At 42.2% G+C, this 17,565-nt stretch overlaps 1 long non-coding RNA gene across 1 annotated transcript; it reads left to right on the top strand.

Annotated features, from left to right (window-relative positions):
• The first annotated feature begins 479 nt into the window (after positions 1-479).
• LOC144994847 (uncharacterized) lies at positions 480-11,241 on the top strand. The gene is made up of 3 exons (XR_013658498.1): positions 480-617; positions 10,431-10,504; positions 11,136-11,241. It is a non-coding gene; the product is annotated as an uncharacterized LOC144994847 (long non-coding RNA).
• Positions 11,242-17,565: the final 6,324 nt, after the last annotated feature.

A 17,565-nucleotide genomic window follows, 5' to 3' on the forward strand; every position in this document is an offset into this window, starting at 1 on the left:
ATGGTGGTTATCAACTGTCATCTTCTTTTCTTTTTCTGCGGCACCATCAGGGCTCACCTGACCTCAGTTCTTTTCTTGTGGTCACAGTCTTTATTTGGTTGGATGGAAACACTCACCTCCACCTTTCTTCTCTGAATGCAACAGCACTGCAGACATCTTTGTACTGTAATTTGAGATAAACATGAAAAAGCTGCAGATGATATTTAAACATTAACAAAAAGGTGAGAACAAACAGTGAGGTTGTGTGTAGGTGTGTGAGCAGTGTGAGCTGCTGCTAGTTTAGCATTTCTCAGCAGGTTGTGTTCTGGGGTGATGTAACACACAGTGTGTTTCTCTAGTTGTGTGCAGTTGCATTTCTTAGCCAGAGTTCTGCTGACCTTTGCAATCTCCAGATTTCCTCCTAATGGAGTCTCATCCCTGTTTCTCCATCTGTTCCCTCTTTTCGTCTCAGACTTCAGCGACATAAACCAGACATTTGACTATTATGTACTGGAGAGTTGAGCAGGTTCATGGCTTGAAGTTGGTTAGAATCCCCACAATGAATCCAGAAACAGCGACCAACAGAGAAACGCCAGCACAGAACAGACAGGAGAGGACAGCAGAGAGAGAGGAAACTGGTAATCTAAGGCAGATACCCAACAGCATATCTTATATTTGAACAGTTTTTATTCAAAAGTACTACTTAAGTAAAGAATGAGCTTTTCAGGTTGTGTCTTTAGCAGATGTGTAACTGCAATGTGTAGAGAGAGATTAAGAAGATTTGCGATCTTTCTAGGTTTGAATAAATGAATAATAGTAATGTATTAGATTTATCTGTGCTTTTCCAGTCGCTCAAAGTGTCCATTATTCATTCACTCCTCATTCATACTGGGTGATGGTATCTACTGATGTAGCCACAGCTGCCCTGGGGCAGACTGACAGAGGTGTGGCTGCCAGTTCGCCCCTCTGACCATCACCGGGACATTCACACACCAGTGGAGCCACACTGGAGGCAGGGAGGGTGAGGTGTCTAGTACCGCCAACCCATCGATCATTGGCCGACCCGCTCAATCGTCTGAGCCACTGCAAACAACACTAGCTGTGGTCACGTGGACAAGAGTAATCTGAGTGAACGTCTGATCAGAATAATGCGTCATGTGAACACGCTGTTCAGAATACTCTGCCCTGATCAGACTCGTTCGGATCAAAATTTCTTTCCGATCGAGATAGGTGGGTTATGCTGATTGTTGATCCTATTGTGGTCCATATAGACAATTTATTCCTATTGTGGGCCACTACTGCTCTGGTTTAACGTCATGCATAGACGGTGTGGTGCTCCAGAGAAGGCTTTGGAGCGCGAACAGGACCGGTTGCCTGCTCCACCTGTGCTTAGCATGTCTCTGAGCAGAGCAGATGGACTCGTGTGTGGGAAGGCTGCTTCGTTACGGTGTGCGCTCTGGAGGAGGCTTCAGACTGCTCTGCGTGAGCGAGCTGCTGGACTCAGTAGAACCGTGTCTCCAAGCAGAGGAGCAGCTCTGGGATGGTGTGTGAGCTGGCGGGGCGTCTTTTGAATGGAGAAATGCCGCGCAGTCCTGAGAAAATGTGTAAACATTAGTCAATTTGTGTTACAAGTCGTGTCCAGACAAAATAAAGGCGGATGTTATTCCCACATATTTACATTCAGTCAAGATGCAGATTGCAGCATTGCCCTCATGGATTTTAGGTGGATCCCTGGCTAAATGTTGTCGTTGGCACGTATTAGCCTAACCCTAACCCTTCTTCCGGCTCCACTCCACCAAGAAAGAACGGATTAAAAAAATGATGAGCGAACAAGCGCTTCATAATTGTAGCCTGGCGAATTCAAGCCGGCACAGGACACAAAACTGTCTTTGGGTTCTTTATTCCAAAACAAAAATGTAACTCAGGATTTCAGATTTAAAAAAAAATGGTAATCAGGAAGATAAAAAAACAAAAACAAAATGTGGATCTATTATGCCATCTAGATGCTTCTTTTAGCCAGTCACTTTCCGATCTTCCAAAATCACGAAAGAAAACAAGTGTAAACAAAACAAAAATGGAGAAAAATATCAAATTTAAGAAAAAGAGTACACAAGAATAACTACAGCAGGTGCTCTGTGGCCCGAACTGTAACAGGAATGACGGCAAAGTTGATCACCAGTCACAACATTGGCTTCGTCGAGCACTGCTGTAAAACACACGTAAAATGCAGCGACAATTGTACAAATCAAATTACTAATTTCATCAAATTTCTTAAAACAGAATACTTTTACAACAATTACAGTAAACACAACTTCTTTTTTTACCTTTTTATGTTTGTTTACCCTCTTAACGACTCTTCACGCCAGGTTTCAACCGCCTTGAATCCGCAGATCAAAACAACCGTCAAACAACTGTCAAATAACGGTCCCCAGAACACACCACCTCCTTACTGAACTGTTCACCGAAAACCCAGGAAGCGCCCTCTAGTGGCACAACCCTGTACCTACACCTTCTCCACCTGGCTACATTCTCCCCTGCTTTCCAGGCACCGCCCTCGGTGACCTAATTTACACACTTTCCTTCATTCATTGCTTCTCTGAAGAATGCTGTACCCACATTGATCAACAGCTGTGACAATACAGCAGGACTTAAAGAAATAGCATTACAGGTTGATCTGGGGAGATGATGTGGATTTGAATGTAATCCCGCGGTTGCTCTCTGACTCCGGCGAGGGGCTGGAACCGGCACCTCGGTCTCAGCATCTCTTCCAGACATGCTGTTTGTCACAATGTCCTTTAGTTCTGAACCTGGGAGAGGTGTTCCACCATCAACCGTTCCACCAGTGCTCCAGGACTCCAAGACCTGGCAATCAGGAACACCATCAGTGTCTGTGTTCAGTTCTTGGTCCAAATGTGGATAAGTTGTTTCCTCCAACAGTACATAATCTGGGTCTGACTCCAGATTCTCTTTACGAACTTCCACAGGAGCAGCTATAGTAGAAGTGGAAGTGTCCTTTTTCAATTTCCTTGGTGCTGGAACTGGGCCTGGACAGGGTCTTAGGTTTACTCGATGGACCCTTTTGATGGGACCACCCTCCAATGGCTCCACAGTGTGTGTGCTGTCTTGCACATCCAGGACCCGGTAAATCACTGAACTCCAGGCATCCTGAATTTTGTTTCTACCCTGGGGCCACTGACGGAGATAAACTAATTGACCTATTTCCACAGGAGGACAGTAAACTTTGCTCTTCTCCAGTTCAAGCCGTTCTGCAGCTTTTTGTTCAGAATACTGCCTAGTTCTGTTATGGGCCTCATGCAGACGTTCCTGATGAACCACCAACCAGTCATGTTTTCTATCTACCACCTGATCTTGATTTAACAACGCATCTACAGGGAGGTGTGGATGTACCCCATACAGGAGATAGTACGGTGAGTACCCCGTGGTGGCGTGTGGAGTTACATTGTAGGCATAAATCAACTCTGGCAAATACTCAGGCCACCTACGTTTTTTCTCTGGTGGGAGCGTACGCAGGAGGTCATGCAAAGTCCTATTAAAACGCTCACACTGGGCATTACCCTGGGGATGATGGGGTGTGGTGCGCGTTTTCTTAACTCCATACAATTTACACAGTTCCTGAATGACCTCACTCTCAAAGTTCCTTCCCTGATCGGAATGTAACCTCTCAGGTACCCCATACTTCATAAACCACTCTCTGAGCAAGACCTTCGCAGTGGTATCAGCTTTTTGATCTCGTGTTGGAAACGCCTGTGTAAATTTGGTGAAAACATCAGTTACAACTAACACATTCTCTCGACCATCGGAAGCTGGCTCCAACAACGTAAAATCCACTGCAACTACCTCAAGAGGGCGTGTAGCAAGAAAATGTTTCATAGGGGTACGTATGTGAGGTTGTGGCAGTTTGGTGAGTATACATCTTTCACACTGTTTCACCCACCGCTCGACATCTTCATACATCCCAACCCAGAAACACCTCTGTTTCAAAAGGTTCTGCGTGCGCTCTATTCCTTGATGACCCATCTGATTATGCACACTTTCAAGTACTGAGTCTTTCAAACATTCGGGCAAAAGAAGTTGTTGACACTCAAGTTTGTGATCATCCTCAATAACACGATATAACAATCCATCTACATCTATAATTCTTGACCACTGTCTGAGCAGGGAGATGACGGGTTTAGCTAAACTCCTCCTTTGCTGATAAGTGGGTTTTGTCTTCTGATCCCAAAACTGACAAAAGGACTTAATGGTTGGGTCTGTTTGTTGAAACTGCCTCAACTCCTCTTTTGAGTAACCTGGCAGAGTTGGCGTGTTACCTTGAAGATCTTTGTTCTCAACAACCTGCTCAGCAGCTGTAGCCCGCATCTCTCTAACCTGACAGCACTTGATACCTTCACACACTAAATCTGGGTCAAGGGATGTGCCTCTCTGAATCATGTTGCAAATGGATATACATCCATCAAACTCCTCGTCACCATTTGTTTCCGGCTCCCCTGCTAACGGCTGCCTAGACAGTGCATCTGCTGCTGCGTTACATCTCCCAGGGCGATAACGAACGTCAAAGTCAAACGGGGCCAACTGTGCTATCCAGCGCTGTTCAACGGCGCCCAACCTTGCTGAGTCGAGATGACACAGGGGATTATTGTCTGTCATCACAGTAAATTTGGCCCCCAAAAGATAACCTCTGAACTTTTCAGATACAGCCCACTTTAAAGCGAGAAGCTCAAGCTTCATGCTGCTGTAATTCCGATCATTCTTCTCTGCACCTCTCAGTCTCCTACTGGCATATGCTATAACACGCTTCTCCCCATCTTGAATCTGATAGAGGACTGCTCCTAGTCCTAAACTGCTGGCGTCTGTCTCCAAGATAAATGGGAGGGAAAAGTTAGCATACCCAAGTAGAGGGGCACTGGTCAGTCTCTCTTTAAGCTCCTCAAAGGAATCTTGACATTCTGCAGTCCAAACACTTTTAAACAGATTTTTCGACCTAGACATGTTACTCTGATTCAGGCAGGTATTGACCGCATCATGTAAGGGACCTGCCAGTTGCGAAAAACCCTGCAAAAACCGGCGGTAGTAACTGCAAAAGCCCAAAAATGATCTCAACTCTTTAACGGAAGCTGGAACTGGCCATTGCTTAACCGCCACCACCTTATCTGGATCTGTGCCTATTCCATCAGCGGAAATCTGGTGGCCCAGAAACCGCACGCTTGATTGGAGGAAATTACATTTTTCCACCTTCACCTTTAATCCTGTTTCCCTGAGCCTCTGAAACACAGTCTGTAACCGAGTCAAATGCCCATCGAACGTTGGTGAGTAGACCAAAATGTCATCCAAGTACACAAGCATGATCTGGAACACTAAGTCACTCATAGTAGCCTGCATGAGTCGTTGAAAAGTTGCTGGCCCATTGCAGACTCCAAAAGGCAGTCTAGTGTACTCAAATAGCCCAAAAGGTGTTATAAAGGCTGTTTTGTGCCTGTCATTCTCATGTACTGCAACCTGATGATAGCCACTAGCGAGATCGATGGTTGAGAAAAATTTTGCCCCGTGCAAAGCATCAAAGCACTCATCGATCCGAGGCAATGGAAAGGCATCGCGTCGGGTTTTGGCATTGAGGCGTCTGTAATCCACACACAGTCTCAAGCTGTTGTCTGCTTTTCGCACTATTACAATCGGGGACGCATAAGCACTGGTACTTTCTTGGATTACCCCCTTCCTTAAAAGTTGTGCAATATGATCTTTGACCTCCTTGTACTGAGTGGGTGGTACCCGCCTGTAGGGCTGAGTAACTGGGACATCATCGGTTAAGTGAATTTCATGTTGTATCCTGTCAGCATAGCCAAGGTCCTCATCACTCAACGCGAACACATCAGTGTACTGAGAAATAAGTTTTGCCAGCCTGGTCTGCTGTTCCGTGGTGCCACCAATTTTCAGGTGATCCAATAACAGATGTGGTGCATCTTCCGAAACACTAGCCTCTTTCTGTTCTATCGTTACTTCCTCATGATCTGCAGAGATGCGATTGAAAGACACCTCAGCTGCTGGTTCAACACACTCCACTTTGGAAAGGATCCCCAGTCTAGTTTTCGGTGATAACCATAAGTCCTCTTCAGAGAGGTTCACCACTTGTACAGGAAACACACGTTTAGCAACGTCCACCAAGGTAGGGATCACAATCAGGCCACTGGGCATGGGTGTGTTCGTTGGCTCAAGCAACAGCAGCCCATGAGAGTGTTTTGTGCCCCTTTTAGCATACACGGTGGCTACCGAAGCTGCTGGCACATGGGTGGCATTTTTACTTGCCACCCTAGCTGCAGAAACTTTTTCTGCCCCATCATCCATTTGCAACTTTTGCAGCGTTTCTTTCCAAGCTGAATCTAACTGGCCTCCAAGTGTGGAGTCCAAACTGGCAATATACAACTCTTTGCATCTCTTTATCACATTCATCCCTATAAGCAGTGGAGGATTATTTTTATCCGGCTGCTGGGTTTCATTTGTCATTGTGCTGACCCTATCTGAAACTAAACCGCTGTTCTGCATCCTCACCTGCTGCTTATCAGGATCCCTCACTACCAAAAATCCACACTCTGTAACAGTTAATCCCATAGTCTTCACATCTAACTCCACGTAACCTATGTAAGGAATAGGCAGTGAATTAGCAGCTGTTAGTTTAAGCCACTTGGCTGTGGGAATTATATCCTCATCCTCACCAAGCAGGTGCTGACGAAAAAATGACTCAGAAAGGGTGCTGACCTGACTTCCACTATCTAATATACATCTAGTCTTGACTCCACCCACCTCAACTTCAACTTCGGGACATGAGCCCACAGCACGTTCTAGGAATCTCTCTCGAGTAAGAATCTGAGAGCCTTTACTTCCACCTCGGATTGCCTGGCTCTTGGCAACCGAGGGTGTTAGTTTCCCTGGGCGGGTGTTTCAGAAGTGGTAGGTTGACTTCCCTTTTTGTGTGATCTGCACTCCCGAGCGATGTGTCCCACTCTGTTGCACTTAAAACAAATAGGTTTGCCATCATCCGTATACTGGAACTTTGTTTTTACTCTCTCATCTCTGTGGGAGCTTCCCCGGAAAACAACTCCTTCTCTAACCACATTAACCAACTCCCCTATAGCTTTGCCTTGTTCAGAGACCACTTTAAGAATATCATCTAATGTGGCAGTTGACCTCTCGGGTGTACTACGTGTAGGTTGGCTTCCATCGCTCCCATCATTGCCCAATATACTCCTGCTTTTTACAACTCTAGTGTTAATGGGCCTGTCCTCTGCTGACCATGAAATTGCTTCCTGGCGCACTTCGAAGAGCGAGGAATCTGGTTTGTCTCTAAGCATTCTGCGGAGCTCCCTTCTGAGTGCGGAATCTCTTATTCCTTCAACAAACTGGTCTCTGACTGCCATCTTTGCATCAAGAATTGCATCTGGTTTTTGTTTTAAAACTGAGCGAAGGATCTGTGACAGTGCGTGGGAATATTCAAAAAAATCTTCACCCTCTACCTGGTGGCGGCTGTAGAAAGTCTGTAAAAGTTGTGCTACACTGCGTTTCTCCCTGTAAGCATCTCTGAGTAAGTTGACAATTTCATCAGGTGCCTTAAACTCATCTTCTGTGCACAACTTGACCTCCTCCAGTGCTGACCCTCTAAGATGTGACATAATGAAATCCACCTGATCTTCCTCTCCCAGACCTCTAGCTCTAATAGCTCGCGGGATTTCATCTAAAAATTCATCAACAGAGCGGCCATCGACTGTTGAATCACCACTAAACGGCTGAATAGGGCGTTCCCTAGGCAAGTAAATGTATGATCGGTTTGTTCCATTACTCAGAGCGGCTATCTGAGCCATAGCCTGGTCATGCTTACAACTTAGTTCTGATAACTGCGTCTGCAGTACAGTGACAGGGTCTATTTCTGAGTCTATGTTGGAGACTGGCTCATTCTCACTGCCTTCCTGCGACATGGCTGAATGTGTTCGAGCGAAGGTCAACAGCTGGATGTCAGGTTTTACTCAGATGCAGGTCCAGATGTGTTGGTCCGATGACTCTTCCTCGTCCCAGGATGAGCTGTCGTCTACCGGGCTGCAGGAAGTTGATCTCCGGTGATGTGGTCACTCCCACGACGATCCTGCCAGGTCTCTGGTGCTGTGGTCACTCCCACGACGATCCTGCCAGGTCTCCGGTGCTGTGGTCACTCCCACGACGATCCTGCCAGGTCTCCGGTGGTGTGATCAATCCCACGACAATCCTTTTAATGGTTTCCTCCTCACCAGGCACTTAAGCTGGTGCAACTATAGTTATTCTGTGTACTCTTTAAAAAATTTTTTTTTTTTATATATTTTTTATTATATTGCAAAAACTCCTGAGTTGCTAATTTTGCAGAACCCCACTCCTGGTACCAAATTGTGTAGCCTGGCGAATTCAAGCCTGCACAGGACACAAAACTGTCTTTGGGTTCTTTATTCCAAAACAAAAATGTAACTCAGGATTTCAGATTTAAAAAAAAATGGTAATCAGGAAGATAAAAAAACAAAAACAAAATGTGGATCTATTATGCCATCTAGATGCTTCTTTTAGCCAGTCACTTTCCGATCTTCCAAAATCACGAAAGAAAACAAGTGTAAACAAAACAAAAATGGAGAAAAAGATCAAATTTAAGAAAAAGAGTACACAAGAATAACTACAGCAGGTGCTCTGTGGCCCAAACTGTAACAGGAATGACGGCAAAGTTGATCACCAGTCACAACATTGGCTTCGTCGAGCACTGCTGTAAAACACACGTAAAATGCAGCGACAATTGTACAAATCAAATTACTAATTTCATCAAATTTCTTAAAACAGAATACTTTTACAACAATTACAGTAAACACAACTTCTTTTTTTACCTTTTTATGTTTGTTTACCCTCTTAACGACTCTTCACGCCAGGTTTCAACCGCCTTGAATCCGCAGATCAAAACAACCGTCAAACAACTGTCAAATAACGGTCCCCAGAACCCACCACCTCCTTACTGAACTGTTCACCGAAAACCCAGGAAGCGCCCTCTAGTGGCACAACCCTGTACCTACACCTTCTCCACCTGGCTACATAATAATCATAATAAGAAAAGCATGTTGAGAAGATCATCCCACTCTATGCTGCAGTTTTCTGTGTTTAACGGAACTCTGTATTTCTTCTTCTATTGTAGTTTCCGGTATTTTAGAGTTCTCCAAATGTCAAAATGATTTTTTCCGACTGAAACTGTGGCGTATGTAAACGTTTGTTATAATGGGATAAAGTTTTTCTGGGCCCATGTACACAGTTCAATTCTAATCCCATCTTTGATCCAATCAAAGACATTTGCACATGTAATCGCAGCTATTGACTTGAAATCATTGAATTTCAGCACGTTTTATGTAATTTGCATTTTAGTCAAAGCTAATCAAATCAAGGTAAATACTATTAAATAATCCCTTCTACTGTTTTAATATTTGAAATCCCTCCGCAGTTTTTACTATATTGTTTCTTTTTTAAAGACCCATTCCAATGAAAATCTTTTGTGTTTTGTTTCTCATAATAGAGGACATGTATAAAGGAAATCACGCTCAGTATTTCTTTATTTCAATTGTTGTGAAACAGGAGCAGATGAAAAAAGCTTATAGGTGTGACGCATAAATCTACAATTGGCACAAGTTCCCTGCTCTGCTCCATTCTGTTGTTACAAATAGATCCATGAACGTCTTTGTTTTCCTCGTCTGAGCTGGAATCTGGATCAGAACTGGACGTCTGGATAGATCCAATATTGCTTTGCATTTTTGTTACACAAGTAATGTTAGGTTGGGGTTTGTTAGGGGCTTTAAGATATTGAGAGAGAGCGTAAACAAAGGGATGATGGGACATGAGGGAAGGCTTATCCCACACCAACAGTCCCAGCCGCAACTTAGGCAAATTTCTGATGAACTCCTTGCGCTCTGCAGAAACTATGTCCTAGAAAACGACACAGGTTATTAAATTTAGTCTAAAAACAGTATAATCCTAATTAAAGGACTACTGGGAAAACGTTAAAAATAGATCAAAAGATGATCAGAGTTTTAGAAATGAATGTTTGTTTGAGTGATACAAAGTCTTGCATATGTTTTAAAGATGTTCAGTTTTTTTTCTTTCTATATTTATGCTTTTATTTTGCCTCATTCTAGTACATGTCCAAGACTTAGAGAATACTTTGAAAGCGAGTTCAGAACCTCTAAATGTGTCAGACGGGTGTGTGTTTCAGCCGTTGTTTTTGTCTCTGTCCATGACGTCCTTGTTGATGATGAGCGCTTTACACAAGCGTGGCGTGTGCTGACATTCTGAAAGCTTCGGACGTTCCTGTCTTGTCATGTGACATCATGCTACACGGCTCATGCAGACGGCGTGCATTAACGACGGCTTTTCCTTTTTGTGTTTTCCAGACTTGAGTTTGCGCAGTCACATGTCCAGAATGCTGGTTTCTGCTTTGTGCAGCTGCAGTCTTTCCTACAATACTGTAAGTTCACCTCTTGTTGGTGATTGAACACATGTCATCAGGGGGGAAGCATGAACGCTTTCATTCCTAAATATCCTTGAGTTTTAACTTGATAGTATTCCAGATACATTAAGTACACTGCTGACAACCATGTGGCGTGTACATTTCTCCTCCAAAGACAGTGTGTGCACACACACATGACAGAATAGAATGTGCAGGTACACTGCTACAATCCGTGGGTGGCTTTTCAAACTAGGACAGCCCCGCGCACCGTCTCCCTGCTACATACAGCTGCTTTTCTTCCTCTTCTGTTCGCTGAGTGCAGAGGAAAGGATTCTAAGGTAGAAATCCTGGGATTTTTGGTGATATCCCACAAAGGCTGATGTTTATAAACGTGCGCAGAAAAAGTTCCGGTATGTTTAGGATCATATTTTTTAAAGCGGTTTTATTATATGCACTCAATATGATTGAAGCATGTAATATTTAAGATCTATTAGATTTAGAGGTCAGGGCTTAGCGTCTTTTGGTGATTTAAATATTAGTAGACAGTTAGAGATGTTCCTAAAGAGAGATGTTTTTTAAACTTTGTTCTAAAAAATAAAACCTGAGAAGCAAGAGAAGGTTTTCTTCTTTGTCACCTCTTTTCCTTCAGATTCATTGTTGGTGAAGCTGTGGCGCCCAATCCGTTATCAAGGCCAAAAGGAACCCCAAGAATTTTTAAAATGTTGTGTTGATAAGTTTATCACTGACATAAAGGATAGTTTGATTTGATTTGATTGATTAATTTCAAGCATTTATAAATAACCAAATACTGCAACAAACCCATTTCAGAAATAAATTAATACATGAATTTATGAGGGACCGTATAAGACATTATTTATTCTGAACCATTCACATTCATACATTCTTGCTCTCACAGTCATTCTCTTACGCATACATATATTCTCTCTTGCACAGTCATATATACTCTCTTTCGCATACATATATTCTCTTACGCATACACATATTCTCACTTGCACATACATATATTCTCACTTGCACATACATATATTCTCACTTGCACATCCATATATTCTCTCACTCGCATGCATATATATTACTTTACACATACATACATTCTCACTCTCATTGTCACACTTAAAAAAGAATATATGTATGTGAAAGTCAAGTATATATGTGCGTGCGAGGAAGAGTATATATGTGCGTGTGAGAGAGGAGTATGCATGAAACGGAAGTGACTTTGCATGTAAAGGAAGGCACTTTGCATGAACCGGAAGGCAGATGATTTCTCGTGCTCTGATTGGACGAGAAATCATCTGCCTTCCGGTTCATGCAAAGTGCCTTCCTTCCCAGATCGTCTAAGATGATGCCGTCTTCTTGATAGTTTACAGTAATTACTCCTAAATATAAATAGACGTGTTTTTGCAGTAAAGCATACAGTCACAATCAAATTCAAGTAGAATTTAATCTGTGGCATGAAAGGGAGAGTATAAATAACTGATCAAGAAATGAAATGGAGTGGTTATTGATTATTTTCAAAACATACTTACAGTCTCTAAGAAAGCAATATTATAATGCTATATTAATGTTATAGAAATGTAATTTATATTGATCATCATCAGAATTCACTAATTAATGATCCACATAAAAATCAGAACCTTTTCAATCATCATCAGGAAAATACTGTCACATCATTTCAGGAAACTTTAAAGTATGACCATCATGGTACAGTTATGTTGCGCTCATTGATCATCATCAAATGAAATATTCACATTAAGCCAGTAATTACGATTCAGTATGAAAATAAGTAGCTTATTGATTATCATTGTAAAATATTCAATATTTTACTATGTCCTAGTTCACACATTTATATTTTTGGAATTTGTATGTACACCCAATGACCTTTAGGTTCTCTCTATAAAGTTTTTTTTATAGATTTTCTTGCATTTATGGATATTTGATAATATGGATAGTGGCTAACAGCTGGATAACAAGACGAGTCAACAAGGAGGCAGTGAGTCCCCCCAACTTATGTTTAATAGAGATGAAAACAGAATGAGTTTTAGGGAGCTTAAGTGTTTGGACATTGTATTTATTAGGACTAAAGAATCTCATCTTTGGAGAGCCCAAAGATGAGCCCAAAGTGGTGACAGTTGCTAAAAAAAAGGTTTATAATTATGGTATGGACAATAAAAGCCTCGCAAATGATAAGGGATGTGTTTGATGATAGGAGAAAAGCACAGAGAATTCTAAGGAGCTATTAATCCAGAAGGAGTCTGTCTGCACACCATGTTAGCATGGCTACAGAAGAAAAATGTTGAGACAATCATTGACTTTTGATCAGAGCACAAACCTCCATCACAGAGTTACGGAACACGGACGAGATGCTTGAAGATCATTTTCTGGTTGCTATGGTTTTCAGTGGACAGCCTGACAGCTTGGAACTATTTGAATAATACATAACACACAGAGAGGACATTATAATATGACTTCAAAACAGAACTTTGTCTTTTTGCAGAAACATTAAGTCCGGCTTAATCCAGTTACAACATAAGAAGGACTACAGTGAAAGCAGTGGAGGGCACACTGAGTCAAGTACACAGAGGAGAGATGGTAGTGATGCTCAAAGAATACATTTCTAGTGTGGAATGAAAGGCAAAGGGGCAAAAGTGTGCAGATAGGAGGAGGGGAACAGTCATTGTCAGAGAAACACACACAATGACACTTGTAGGCACAAAGGCTCAACTGATCGAGTGAAGGCAATTGTAGATGAAAGAAGCAAAGAATCTGGAGCCGTTCAAGTGGATTAAAAAAGGGAAAAAAAGTAAGACACATCAGATACAGTTTTTGTAGCCACTCCTCCTGTGTTGAGGGTCTCTTTGTTTGGACGATATCTTTTTCTTTTACACTGGTGTCTGAAACTGATCACAGTTTGGACAAGAATTGAATCGGTTAGTTCAAAATGGGCCAAAGTCCACAATTTTTCAAATTAGAGATATTATATTTTCTATGGTCTTTAAGGGAAAAGCTATCTGATTATGTGCAAAAAAGTCCGTTGTAATGTATTGACTATGCTTGACATTTAAAATGCATTAAGTGCAAAATTCCTGGACTTGCGTCTCTCTTGCATGGGTTTTGCTTTATCCCATAGATGGCAGCACTAGTTATCCAATATGGCAGCGCCCCTGCTTAATTCAAGAAGGGCCCAAGTCCAGAGACTTTAATTTGCTAGTCCTCTGAAATTATAAAAGTGAAGTGCTTCATGTTACAGCATTTATAAGCTATGAACTGGTGCTAAATCTGGGTAAAGTATTAATCATTTGGTGTAGCCTCCTTTTAAGCTATGCAATTAAAATCATTTTCTGGAAAAACAAACCTCTTGGACTTGGGCCCCTTTTGAACTAACCGATTCAATTGGAAGATACCGCTTATTTTTGTCTGAAGCCTGTCACTGGTTAAAGACTGAAAAGGCAGTGCTCATAGTAGCTGTGGCTGTGAAATACATTTACCAACAGTGCCATCATTCCTTGTATACATAACTGGAATGTGGTGGTTTTGGATAAACAGGTTAAAGGGTGACCCTGCTGCTGTTTTTGGAACTAGCAATTGGATGCTCAATAGATCCTTGAAGGTACTTGTGGATTTTCAAGATATCTATGGCTCAGTTTGAGGGCAAATCATAGAAGTGAGCTCTAAAGACCCACCCCAATGAAAATTTGGTTTCTGATGTTTGTAACATGTTCTTGTGGCGTTTTTCTGTTGATGGAGGACGTTTATAAAGAAAATTATGCTTATAATTGGAAACAAAAAAATACATTTAGAGTTATTTGAGACGCGCTGAGTCGGCCACATGCTTCCTGTTCTCAGTAACATAGAGGGAAAAGGGGGGCGGGTTGCTCCATACCAGGGGTCCCTTCCACAACTCAGAGGTGAATTTCTAATGAACTCCTGCTGCTTTGCAGAAACTATGTCCTACAAAACAACACAGGCTTTTTGATTTTGGAGTTGAGTTTTCTGGTTCATCTCCTGCTGCAGTTGTTTGCTGCATCACAGTTCCATCACCCAAAACCAACTCCTTGATCTTTTAGTCCTGAAAGAGGAGTGAGCATTCCCTCCATGTTTCTGAGAGTTCTTGTAAATGTCACATGACCAAATAGAAATAGCCTTTACTAAAAGACAGCAGTGTGAACATTGCACTGAAAGCACACATCTCTGTACTTTCCATTTATGTAAAGACAGCCTTTCTTTGGCTATCTTAAAGCTTCCTGTCTTGATGATACTTTGCATAAACAAATCTTTCCATATCCAACTGTTCTGAACTCTTCCTGGACCAAAGTTTTTGCCTCTTCAACGTCATAGGCTGTAGTCTGTTGGGGCTCCTCAGGGCTGCCACAAGCCAGCAAGACTGAATAGGACTCCTTCACTTTTGATGCAATCCCCTATTCCACTACAGCTTTCAAAAGCACTAAAGACATAGGAACTGGAAAACATTGTCCAGTCAGACGCGACGTCTCCAGCCAACTTCTTATCAGGCTGCTGAATGTGAGAATTAAAGACGTTCTGACATTGGGCATTGCCCGTTACTACTCTGAGTACTCTGAGTTTGTCCTCCTACACCTCAATTTTAACTCCACCAGGTGGTGCTGGGTAAAAGCTCCACCCCTTTCTTTACCTGAATGTCTAAGACACACAGCCAAAGGGTGGTTACACAACTACAAAGTCAATCATTGACCTTGTGTTCAAACACAGTATTTGTCATGAAGAAACTGTAACTGGACTAAGAAGTCCAATAGCAACTCACCCAATGGGTTCAGGAGGCCTCCTAATCCTACCTTTTAAAGTAGCACAACCATTGCCAATGGGTTAATAATTATAGTTTGGCTCAAATACAAAAAGGGATTCATACAAATACTCTGATGTTACTACTTCTAAGCTACCAGTTCTGGGAGGGTTTGCTGGTTGCTGTGTTCGGCTGGGTTTTCTTCCTGGAGTAGTGCCCCCTGTGTAGTTCTGGGTTGTTTCCTCAGAGTTCTCAAGACCATTTGTTTCCACCAGGTGAGATCTTCCATGGATCTCCAGGGGGGTATTCTATTGTTACCAATAGAAGTAATTCATTTAAGTTGGTAAAATTTGATAAGTTTTATATCTATGCATCAGAAGGAAAATGGAAATAAGATCAGAAACTTGTGCGTTTACTTTGTCTGTTCTTCTACTACAAGCAGAAACTCTTTCTTTTGCTGATGATGCAGCCGTGTTACTTTTTTGATGGTCTTATAATCTTCATACGCCGTCATTTAAATATCAGACTCCGTCTCACTGAAGTATAGCGCTTTCTTTTTTTTTTTCACCACGCGTTTCCATGGTGACTCCGGAAATTGGCGATCCATTGAGAATGTCTTTATGTGCACGCCATGCACGTGCAATAACCTAGGGTTACCAAGTCGAGCATAATTACCCTTACTCATATCCAGTCTTTTGGAACCGACATACCCAGAGTAAGCAAGTTCAGGCGGATTTCAGCCAGAGTTCAGGATTAAAGTTAGGGTAGTTTAAACATGCTTCCTGGAATACCCCCCAGGTGGAGGGAGATTGCCAGTGATCTTGTATTTCTTCAATTTGCTACTAGATTGGTTCATCCCAGTTTTGTTCAGGTCTACAGTCTTGTCTCTGGTGTCCTTCAACAGTTATTTGGTCTTGGTCATGGTGAAGTGGTTGAAGTCTGACTGTTTAGGGGTGCGGACAGGTGTCTTTTATACAGATTACCAGGTCACATTAAAGACATTAATACAGGTAACAAGTAGATGATAGAAGAGCTTCTGAAAGAAGAAGAAACTGATCTGTGAGGGACAGAAGTCTCACTTGTTTGTTGAAATTAAATACATGTCTTTTTCACCATAATACCATGCAATAAAAAAACATGCAATGTGATTTCCTTGATTCTTTATTTTACTTTCTCTCACAGCTGAAGTTTATCAATGATGAACATTACAGACCAAAATGATCTTTTTTATGGTGTTGTGTTAAATACTGTACCTTTCCCCCCCCATATATTCGTTGGTCTGTACAGCTGGTTTAGTTTAAGTATGTATAAAGTCCCGGGTTTCTTTTAACCCATGATAAGGGTCCAGTCTAGTTCTATTGTCCTCATTTGACCTCCTGCTCCTTCACAGCAAGTTTATGCACAATGTTCACACCACACTCAGTCTAAATATCTCACGCCAATCATTTTAAATCACATTGATTGTAGTTGATGTTTCGCCCAGCTCTAATCTGAAGGTTTGCTTAGACCGCTGCAAGGAGACCGTATCATTAAGTCGCTCAGTCCAATTCCCCAAGGTCATCATAGCCTCAAAATTGTTTTGATTAATTTGGCATCCTGAAATGTCAACAGCGTCCTCCACTGATGAACTAATCAATCAGGAAAAGCAACAGTTTAGAAGCTTAGATTATGAACACAGACAATGATAAATACATAAACTGAATATAACCACATAACTGGTGACAACAAGGAAAAAATAAAAAGAGAGAATACTGTGCCATAGTTGAGACAATAAGCATAGAAGTTAGTCACCAAAAAGCATAAAAGTGATGAGAAAAAGAAATAAACTAAACTAAATACAAAGGTTGTCTCTGACAAAGTTTATAAAGAAACAAATAAAACATGCCTGTGGAACAAATGTAACACTTCTGATATGCTCTAGGAAAAAAAAACAGTGAATAAAACTATTTGTCACAATTTGTGCACGGCTGCACGGTGGCGCAGTGGTTAGCGCTCTTGCCTCACAGCAAGAAGGACATTGGTTCAAGTCCCGGCTGGGGGACCTGAACCAGAACATCAATGGGGGACCTTTCTGTGTGGAGTTTGCATGTTCTCCCCGTGCATGTGTGGGTTTTCTCCGGGATCTCCGGCTTCCTCCCACTGTCCAAAAACATGCTTCATAGGTTGATTGGCAACTCTAAATTGACCATAGGTGTGAGTGTGAGAGTGAATGGACGTGTGATTGACGATATTCTACCCTGCGACAGACTGGCGACCAGTCCAGGGCATCCCTTGCCTACGCCCAAGTGGCCGGGATAGGCTC

The sequence above is a fragment of the Oryzias latipes genome, chromosome 10 (genome assembly GCF_053564925.1).
Source record: "Oryzias latipes strain Hd-rR chromosome 10, Olatipes_Hd-rR_3.1".
NCBI classification, from domain to species: Eukaryota; Metazoa; Chordata; class Actinopteri; order Beloniformes; family Adrianichthyidae; genus Oryzias; species Oryzias latipes.